The sequence below is a fragment of the Vicugna pacos genome, chromosome 35, assembly GCF_048564905.1.
Source record: "Vicugna pacos chromosome 35, VicPac4, whole genome shotgun sequence".
In the NCBI taxonomy this organism is placed as follows: domain Eukaryota; kingdom Metazoa; phylum Chordata; class Mammalia; order Artiodactyla; family Camelidae; genus Vicugna; species Vicugna pacos.
Window position 1 is genome coordinate 33,325,573 of NC_133021.1, and position 10,742 is coordinate 33,336,314.

Here is a 10,742-nt window from a genome sequence, read left to right on the forward strand (position 1 = left end):
GTCCTGCACAGGGAACACAGCCACTGTTTTGCAGTAGCTTTGCATGGAGTATAATCTGTAAGACCCCTGGACCACTGTTGCAAACCTGAAAGTCGTGTGATACTGTAAACCAGCCCTACTTCAGTTTCTAGGGAAAAACCACAGTGGCCGAGGATGGATCGTATGTTAGCACCGTGCGGGTGCTTGGGGATCAAAAGTGAACAGGACAGACCTGGCCGTTGCCCTGGGGGTAGTTAACACAGCAGGAGGGAAAAACAGACTTTTTGAGAAAGATGAAAAGGTTTTGATGTCATAATCACTCCTCCAGTCCACAAAAAACCAAACACATCTTGTTGTTCCATGGACTTTGCTAGAATACGGTGTTCTGTTGTGCAGAAGGCAGATGTACTACAGAATTCTAAGTGTGGTTTTTGCACAGCATTGATTGGATTGTGTACACAAAGCCAAAGTTACAAATTAGAAACCGAAGTGTTTGGCCCTCTCTCTGTATGCAGCACACGGAGAGGAGGGGGAGTTGGAGAGCTGGGAGAGGTGGGGGGCAGGGGTCCACACAGCAAGGGGCAGCTGGGTGACATAGTATCAAAGGTCAGGCCAAGTCACGGAGAGGGTGCTGCTCTGGAGGGACAGCTGGGAATCCCTGACATCCCAGCTAAGCTGACGCTTCCAGAGCGCGGACAGTCTGCAAAACCAACACCACCTTACAACACACCAAGTCAACCAAAAAGAACTCTCTTTGGTCAGTGTCCGAGTTTGTCGTGTGCCTGAGAAACAACGCTCAGAAAAGCACCACCAAGGGTTTTTCTCTTAACAACCAAATCTTTGCCACTGAGCATCCCTCAGACACTGGGCCTACAAAGAAGGGTGCACATCACAGATCTATCTGCACACACACACACACACGTACTGAATACACACCCCAAATGAATTTGGGGGACAGATCACGAAGCCAGTATCTTTATCGTTTTGTTCTTGCTGTGCTGCAAAGAGCAATTCGGCCCCTCTCAGGTGTCCTTGAAGCCAGAAAGTAATTCTGGGAGGTCAGTTATCAGCTGTTTCTCAAGCAGTGGCTGGAGAGGATTTCATCTAAAACATTGCCGCCGACCGGCGCTCGCTCCTCCAGGCTGGGAGCGTAAGGAGGATCAGAGCGCGGCATCCTGAGAGCGCGCGTTCAAGGTCACAGCCCATATTCCTATTTCAGACCATGGCAAAAAGTTAAGGGTTAAGGCTTTTCCACTCTTGGATCCTTTCTTTGCACTTTCTCTCCCCTCTAGAGTCCAGGCTCCAGTTCACCGGAGCCTGCCTCTGCCCGTGTTCTGCCGCTGTTCAGACAAGCGTCTTTACCTGTTCACTGCCTCGTCATTTCATTAGTGAGGGCAACGCCACGTGCTCATGCCTCCCTGTGCTGGCCCCATGCCACCTGGAGGTGGAAGCGCACGATGTGCCACTGTCCCCAGGGCTCCGCTGCTCCCTGGGGCTCCTTGAGATGTGATGTTTCTGCTGTGCCATAAATGGAGTGGGAGTGTTGCAGGAAAATGTGCTACAGCTCAGTTGTGACAGCAACCTGGATCCGGGCAAGAGACCAAGCAGCACTCGGAGAGTTGGAGAACTCAGGGTCATTACACCAGCAAGCCCAGAGGAGTTAACACTCCAAGCTCCGGACCCCGACTGTGGGTTTACACAGGCTTTTATAGGCTGCCAGTTTACACTTTGCAACGTCATATGCAAATGGATGTAACGAAAGTGGACTAATTAGGAACAAGCTTTGTAGAAATGGACCAATCAGGAGGGAGAGAAATAACCAATCAGGAGAGAGCTCAGGAAACCAATAGAATTTTAGGGGTAACTTCTACTTTCCTAAAAGCAAGCCATTTCAGAGGCAAAAAGTGAGCTAGAGCCTCTGGGCCAGGAAACCGGGTGGTGCTGGCAGGAGAGTAGTGGCCCTGCCTCGAGGTCCTGCCGGTCTTTTTATGGGGCTTCCTGCCTCAGGAGCACAACTGTTGGGGGATGCAGCTGGGGACACATGGAGCCTCTGAACCTCACAAGGCAGCCCTCTTCTTACAGCCCACTGCTAGGAAATGCGATATTCCTGATTGGCCTCAGGGGTCTCAGAATGAGAAGGAAGGGATGACCTTCCTTTCCAGTGGCCTGGCTAAGCAAACAACGCAGGGAGGTAGATTATGTGCATAGAATCCAGACACCTGCTGTCTTTCTGCTCCAGGCCCCACCAGGCATGCGGGTCAGACTGCCTGCGGGCCTCAAAGGCAGATCAATTTAGTTCATTACAATTGAGATGAATTAAAAGCAGTATTTTTCACTTCCTTCAAAGAGTCAACCTATCACAAAATATGTTGTTCCATATATGCGCTAAGCAATGCTTCATTTATGATTTGGTTGGAGAATGAGCTGGTCCATATCCAGGAATCTTCTGTATGAATGAAATTTCCCACTTTGCTAGGACTTTTAAAAAAAATCACTTTTATTCTCCTAGCAGCCCTTTAAGAAATATGTATTAAAGTTCCCCCTGTTTTCTGTCCAATCACATGATTTATTTCTCAGGTTACTCCACGCCCTCTGCCCTACTGTTAAGAGTATGAAACCAGTAGGCTGAGAAACCGTCACAATTCAGAATCGGGCTTGGTGACGTTTGCCGTTTTGTTCAGGCCTTTCAAATTGTACACCGAGCAATAGAAGCCACATCATGTTTATTCCAGCTAAGAACACAGAACGTGGCTGTGTATTCGTGCGTGGCTCTCCCTTCTCCTCGTTACTCACCCCATCCTGACCCTGGACTCCCAGGAACCTTTGCACCTGCCCCTTTTTGTCTCTGACACCCTATACACACATGGTCCTCCAGTGCTCCTGTCTCCACCCAGACACCAGAGTCCCATCAGTTGAACCTTAACTTGATCGTTCACTTCTTCTCTGTAAGACCAAAGCCTCCACTGAGAACATCCTTTCACTGCCCTGGTCTAACCCAGGCAGTAGAAACTTCTCAGAAAGGGGACGGATATAATGCAAAAGTTCAGTTTTCCTTCTTTGTTTTGTGTGTGTGTGTGTGTGTGTGTTTAAGCAAAGGGGTGGAGAACTCCCGATTCTGCAGGAACTGGAGTGGGGGTGTTGAGTGCACCAGGGACTCTGTTCTTACTGATTCCGTGTTTCACTAGTGACCGAGTGGAGTGTTACGCACGTTGATCCCGCGTGGCTCTGATGCAGCTGCCCTTGGAGTTCAGGTGTGTGGGGAAGGTGTGAGCAAGCTTCAGCGTGCCTGGTGACTCGGACCCTCGGTGCAGCCCACCTGGAGTGCCGAGTGGAGGAGGCCCTGAGGCCATGTCCAGGTGCAGACCCTTGCTAGCAGTGCTGTCCTGGCTGCAGGGCGGACGTGGCCTGTGGGACGACGCTTTGCAATCCCGGTCTTCTCCACGGGAGCCTCCAGCTGGTAAGATGATTGAGCTTTTCTTTCCACTTCCCACCTGCCACTCTAGTGTGTGTCCATCCACATCGAATCTCAAGGTCGTCAGTGGCCCGGGATCCATTGGACCCGCTATTTACACTCTCCCTGTCCAAACTCATTCTGACCCATTGCTTCCAAGCCTCTGTGGGCAGAGAATTAGGCCATTCAACTGGTTGAAACTGCTTCTCATGGATTGGTGTCGGGGCGGAGGAATGAATAAGATGGGTAGATAGGGAACAAAACAGAGAGAACAAACGTTAATTGTAAACTCTGGGCGTGTTCGCTGTGCAGATCTTTCAGCTTTTTGCTATATTGGGAATTTGTGCAACAGAATGCTGGCGGGGGGGGGGGGCACTTAGCTCGTGGTGACAATTAATGACCTGTGCCTGAGGGAGTCTGCCTGAAAATAAAGCGCGTGTACTTCCACGGCTGTGGTACGTCTGACACACCGTGCTGGTTCCATAGGTCCCTTTTTTGTTCACTTCCACAATTTTGTTCTCTCAGGACGAAAATAGTCAAATAGATGACAGAGTTAACTGGGTCATTATTACGTATTTTGAAGGGCCTTTGAGCAGAACGTGGCGCTTTTTTGTTGCCTTGCTCATTTGTCTGGGCTTTTGATTATGTTGGGGGCGGGGCGATAAACACAAGAGATCTTTCCCTAAAGTACAAACCCGAGATGAACCAGCATTCTCGTTGACGCTGTCACTCGTAGAAATCAAAACTAATCTAATTAATGTTTATAAACCTGGGAGACATTTCAGAATCAGTGGGAGGCACCGGCAGACACTTGAGGCTCTGCCTCTAATACCTGAACGATACTCCTTAAAAAGGGGTGTTCTGTGGTCACGGCCCGGGGCCACAGGGGGTCCTAAAAAGCTGGTGAAAAACATGCGGGGATAGTATCAGCAGAGGGAAATGAGTGGTAAATTATTTCTTTTCTCATTAAAGAATCATACGCATTTATCCAACTTATTTTTATTTGGAAAGCGAAGGAAATCGCCTCACTGCGTTTAATTTCAGCGGCTCCTGGGAAATCTGAGTATTTAAACGACCTGACAGAGTAAGCGGGCTGCAGGGCGCAGTGGGGGTCGCCTGCCGTCTCCCTTGGGGGCGCGGCTTCCTGCTTGTGTCAGGAAGGGCCTCAGCGCGGGGGGGGGGGGGGGCGGAGCCCGGGGAGCCCGGCAGGGGCGCTGCCCCCCCCCCCGCGGTGCCCGCGGCCCCGGGCTGGAACCGCCGAGCTCTCCCACGGAGGCCCGCGCGGCTGGGCGCGCCACGTGCCGAGACCGCTCGGTCCACGGAGGCGCGGCCGACGGCAGGGAGCGCCCGGACGAGGGGCTCGCGGGAAAGGAAACGCGGCGTCGGCTTCCATTCTTTTTATGCAGTCACGGAGGGACAAGCGTGGCTCCTCGAGACCCACAAGCCAGTCCGGCAGAGCGCCCCCCGGCGGCGCCGCGCGGAAGCCCCCGTCCCCGCTCCCGCGCGACCCGCCGGCCCAGACGCAGCCCTGGCGCGGAGGGCTGTGGCGGCGCCTGCCCGGCTTGTCACGGCCCCCGAAGGCTGCCGGGCTCAGCGCGGGCAGCACGGCCCCCGGGGCGCAGCGCTCTGGGGCCACTGCGTTGAGGGGGTGCGGAGACGAGCAGGGCAGGAGCCGTCTTTGCGTCTCACCTGAAGGCCGTGACGAGCGCAGCCCGTGTCGTACTGGACGCCCGAGGCACAGCTGGTGGCAGCGTGGAGAGGCCTCGCTCGGGACGCAGCGGGCCGGCCGCCGGCGGTGCGCGTGGCAGGGCCCCCAGCCCCTCCGGCCGGCGTCGCGTGGCCGGGAAGGCGTGCTCAGGGCTGGCTCCCAGTGCGGCCGGGCGTAGGAGGCATTGCCTGGAGGCTGGTGTGTCACAGGGCTCACGCGTTCTGGAACATTCTCTTTGCACACGCCATCCCTACTCCCTAAAAGCTCAGGAGCAGTTATGATGATCCCCTTTACGATGAGACAGCTGAGGCTCTGAGAAGCTGGTTTGCCCAAAGGCTTCGAGTCGAGTGAACGGCGGCCTGCACATCCGAGCCTGCTCCTGGTGTCCACACCGAGAGCCTACGGTTCCTGACCACCTTCAGCCCAGGCAGATGGGGACAGTGCTCACCCTGGTTCTGGCTCCACATCCCTTTACGGCCCCTGTACCGTAGCTGGCAACATCATACCCCAGTCTTAGGGCCTTTCCATTAATTTCTTTTGTCTTTTCCGTTTCTATCTCAGGCCACATGTACCGTCCAATGACAGAAAGGTTACAGAAATGCTTTGGGACAAATTTCTCTTAAAACATGCACTTCTGAGCTTCCTGTACACTCACTCTAATGTGCTTATTCAGCAAAGAAGGCATAAGCCAGGACCACATCATTCAGGGTTACACGCTTCTGGGTTTTTTAGGGGGAGTTTAAGACAGAAAGATCATTTATTTTCATCTGTAAGATGTGGGGGAAATGGACACTTCCTGCCATACACTTCTCAGTAGTGGAAACATAGGTCTTTAAAAAGTTGTACTACTAAGAATTGACCTTGTCCACTATGCCAGAGCTGAGGCAGGTGTGTGAGTCACCAGGAAGGGACCCAAAGGTTAGTGACACCACCTGTGACTATTTAAGTCCCCACCCTCGGGGCACAGGGGGCAGAAACAGTGTGTACATTTTGTCCTGAAAGTTCTATCATGAATCGGGAAGGGCCACTCAACATAGATACGTTCTGAATATTTGCTTTTGGGGTGGGCAGAATTACTCAGAATAGAAATGTAGGCAGCTGGAAACTTCAGGGGCCTTAACACTGCCCCTGATTTCCAGCTTCCACCTGTACATGCGTGGCTGTGAAGTCTAACTTTTGACAGCTCACGTCCAGGCAACAGGAGAACATCTGTGAAAACACACAAAAGCTCAGTGACCCAGCACTTCCAGTCCACGGAAAAAATGTGGCTTTGATTCATTCTCAAGCTGGAATGTATTTCCGCACTGAAGTAAAATTTGCCTCCAGTTTTAGAGGGAGTTTTTATTATGAGAAAAGCACATCCAAAAAGGAAAAAAATAAATTGTTGTCACTAGGCATGTGAAAAGTCATCAAACAGCATAAAAGATGTTGGCCACATGCCACCGCATTTAGGGAAAACAGCCATCCTGGTAATCCAGTGTTCACTTTGACCGAGAGCAGGGAAGCCTCTGGCGACCTCTGTCCGTCCATGATTTAGTGTGTTAGCAAACTTAAATAGAATCTGGCTAGCACTTGGAAAACGTAGTGCATTTCCTGTGTATCATTATGGGAAAAAATAAATACATATATGAGTAAATTCTCAAAGAGGAGAATGGGAAACTACGCTGTGCTGTTTTTCTGGCCATCCTCTCCCGTTAGCAAATCAGTTTGTTCCTTCCAAGCAAAGGAAGAGTTGTACCACGTTTAAAGTCCCCTCTGTTTTTCAGTTCTCTGTGGTTTTGATGTCACAGTGTCTCAGCTGATTGTCAAAGTCATGCCCGAGTGGTGAGTCTTATCACTCCTACTTGCAGGTGAGGAATTCAGGGTAGGGAGTTCAAACGGCCAGGTAGCACTCTGAGATCAGGCCTCGAACTAGACTTCCTGGCGCACAGCTGTGGGAGGCAGCGGGGCTCCTGGCTCCCCCAGGGAGCCACACTCAGTCTGCGATCTCTGGGCAAGCCAACTTAGCATCACTCGGGGACCTGTTCCCGTGCCCGGTCACAGGCCCACTGGCCTAGCACTCAGAGCCTGCACACAGCCCCAGCCAAGACGATGCAGATGTCCCCCTGCCCCCACCGCACGCTGGACGGCCACAGTTGGCCACACTCTCCTGGGGCTGCTTCTCAGATATCCAAGCGTCCCCGGGCCCAGTCTTCCAGCATACGTCTGGGGTGCCAGGAAGAGCCAGGTCAGTCTGTCCTGACTGGACAGTACAGCTTCTCTGGTCCAAGGCGTGAGCTAATGGCCAGTCTACTCTCCTGTCTAAGTCCTGCAGCTGCTCAGTCAGACACAGGGAGCCAGCCACAGCTGTGGGCAAGTCCTGAGGTTCTCTGAAAGCTGATGAAAGTACAACCCCACGTACACGTATTCTAGTAGCTGGGAGGCCCGAAGCATTTGCTGTTACAGCCTCTGCTCGGAACACGGCTGTCAGCAGGTGGAGGGGCCATTCCCCTCTCAACTTACTACGGCAGGAAGAAAAACATTTAAAGTTGTTGCGTGTTTCCTAGCTTCGCTCGTGGTAGTAGGTATGAGTGACACGGATCGCTTTTTGTCTTCTCACTCCACGTCGAATCGCTGCTTTCCGTCTCCCTGCTCCCCGGGGGTGGGCTCTCTCCTCCTGCCTGTGGGACACGTGCACCTTCGTATTAGAGCGTACTTTTTACCAAACAGCCTTGGGCCACAGGTAAAGACACAGAAATGACGGACTCAGTCTGTTAGTAATTAAAATGTGACTTTGATTTGTAAAATTAGATTAATGTTAATAAAACACACATAGGTTACATTGTAATGATCAAAATTGGCCGGGGTGCAATTTGTCCTTACTCGTTACTTTCTGCACTGTGTTGTTACTTTTATTTCTAATCCTGAATAACTCAGTAGGATGCTTCCAGACTCCGACAGCCTAGTTCTAGCTGCGGGTGTATGATTGCGAAGACAGTTGATTATTGCCGAGGAGGGACCCGGTCGTCAATCTCCCTAAGATGCACAAATGCAGCCATCAGAGCAATCGGTAGATTTCTTGTGGGTTTTCCCCTCTTGAATGATTAAAGACAGATCACCTCTTCCTAGGAATGCGGTGTTGTCCCCCCCCCCCCGTCCCTTACCTCGTAGTTCTGACATGTTAGTGGTTAGAATCAGCCAGCTTGTGGCATGAAACACAGTGAAGCCGAACCGTGGGTGAGTTACGGGCTACTGTGAACGCTTGGTCAGCGTGCAGCCCGTGTCCTAGTCCACCCACGGCCGCCGCCGCCGCCAGCACTTGCTGCACTGCCGATGCCGTGGGAACAAACACTGCGTCTTAAAACACGACAGCAAAGCGCTTAGATGAACAGATACCGTATCTGCATGTGCCAGCTCATCATCAGCCTAGGTTTGCCACAGTTTTACTTTAAAAAACTAAATTACTGCGTGTGGACGATTTTCAGTCTGCTGTTTTCATGGACTTTCATGAACATTTGTGATAATCTAGTTTATATACTACATACGTAGGAGATGGCCACAGTGGCTGTTAGTATTATAGTTAATACTTTTTGGCGCGTTAGTGAATTTTTCAGCGTTGAACGATGGTTAAGTGACTCTTTTAAAGAAGGGATGAGTGTCTGTATAGAAGGTTGTTTGAGTCATTTTTATAACCCTCACTACAGTGGGGTCAGTCACACAGAAACACATGCTATAGAAAAGGCCGTTTGTGTGACTGCCTGACCCTCTGGCCCCTCCCATGGGAAGCGGCCGACCTTTGGAAGAACAGATTTTTCCTTTAACATTACCCAATGTTTTGAATAATGGTTTCAGCCTGAAAAAAAAAAGTAAAAGATATAATAAGTAAAATACGTACTTTTACAGATATTTGTATATTTACTTCAAGAAAAAGAACATCTGAAGATGATGATGATTCTCAAAAACCATGTAAACCAGCAAACATTGGCCTATTTTCCCAAATATGAACTGTCCTGTCTTCACTCCACGGATAGAACACAGCTCACGGCAGTGTTTCGTAAGCTGCTTTCATGTCACCAGTATGTTAGAAACGATGTTAATATGATATTTAAAGTAGTTTTTTAATGTTAAAAATTATTTCACAGAAAAAGAAGGCTTAGTTTTAAAGCCAAAGCTCCTTGTGGTGCCTCATACGCACTAAGTTCTAGTTTCAGGATAGATTATACAGTTGTTTTGAAAACTGTTTAACAATGCAGACCACAGCAAGTGTGAAAACTTTGTCATCTTTTGTAATGAGCCTGAATTATTCCATTTAAAACTAGAAAAAAAAACATATTATCAAAAGTAATTTTAGGGTATGTCAAAGTATCTTATTAGTTGATGAGGAAAGCTTTGTTTGAGTTTCCAAAGTAATCAGTAAATATTTCTCACCAGTAATGTCTAGATCAAAGTTAAGAGGCTATGTTGGAGGAATGGGGAATTTTCAGGGGATGCAGAAATTTTACTCAAGTCTAAACCTACATGGCTCTGTGATCTTTACAGGTTTCTGGATGTATATTCTAGGCAGAGAAGAACTTCTCTGTCCTTTGGATGTCACATGGCCCCATGCTTTCTTCTGGTTGTCACCCCACTGCAGCAGCCATGCTGGTCTGCAAAGGAAACGTTAATTTGAAAAAGCATTCTGATGCCTCAGTGTGTTGTTTCTTCTCAGCAACTTCTATCGTGTAACTTTCATTTTAATAAGTGAATACAGTGTCTTTGTTGAGAACTCAGAAACCTGCAGTGTGCTTTGGAAGTGCCAGGATAAATCTGAGGACGCCCTCTAGATAATTCTAAAACTCCTTGCAGCACAGTGTGGAGTGGGCCTGCTCTTGCTCCTCCAGAATTGATAGACTCGAAGCTGGGGGACCAAGAGGTGAAAGACTCCCATATTATAAAGAGAGTCCTCTATAAGTGAGGCCATAAACCTCTCTCAAGAATGAACTAGCCCTTCTGTTCTCAGCCATCACCCCAAGCTCCCTCTCCCCTCACCATTTATGAAAGAATAGACAGGAGAGAGAATCTTTGTCATAGGTCTTGTGCAAAAAGAGTTAGGGGAAAGGGAGAGGGGCTTCTAGATTCTTCCAGAGGAAAATTGGGCAGCTCATGCTCTTCCTGGAGAACCAGCAGCCAACAGCCTGGCCGACCTGCCTCTGTACCTGAGAAGGGAGCTGGCAGAGCCGGGCTGGGAGGCAGAGCGGCAGCCGTGCGCCTGCTCTGAGGTGGCAGAGGCGCGCAGGCTGGCTGCTGTCCCAGGTACCCCTCCGAACCAGGGTTTCCTCGTCTTGCTGGCGTTGCACCAGGAGGCCCTGAGGTGTTCAGGGTCCACAGCGGCTGAGCAGCTGTGGGCTGTGCCAGAGGACATGCCAGAGCCAGGTGCAGGAATGAAGAGATGTTCATAGTCACAGGGCCCTGCAGCTGATCCCCACCAGAGCCCCGCTGGCCTGTCAGTGTTGGAACAGGGGTGACAGCAGCCCAGAGGAGACTCCACAGCCGGCAGCGGAGTAAAGGGACACTTGCCTTTCCTTCTCTCAGCAAACCCCTTCCAAGTCCAAGTCCCAGCCACAGAAAAGGAGTTGGGCAGAGGAA

At 50.5% G+C, this 10,742-nt stretch overlaps 1 long non-coding RNA gene across 1 annotated transcript; it reads right to left on the reverse strand.

Moving 5' to 3' along the window:
- Positions 1-2,685: 2,685 nt before the first annotated feature.
- LOC140691485 (uncharacterized) lies at positions 2,686-5,295 on the reverse strand. The gene is made up of 2 exons (XR_012067140.1): positions 5,120-5,295; positions 2,686-3,633 (listed from the first exon to the last, which is right to left on the reverse strand). It is a non-coding gene; the product is annotated as an uncharacterized lncRNA (long non-coding RNA).
- Positions 5,296-10,742: the final 5,447 nt, after the last annotated feature.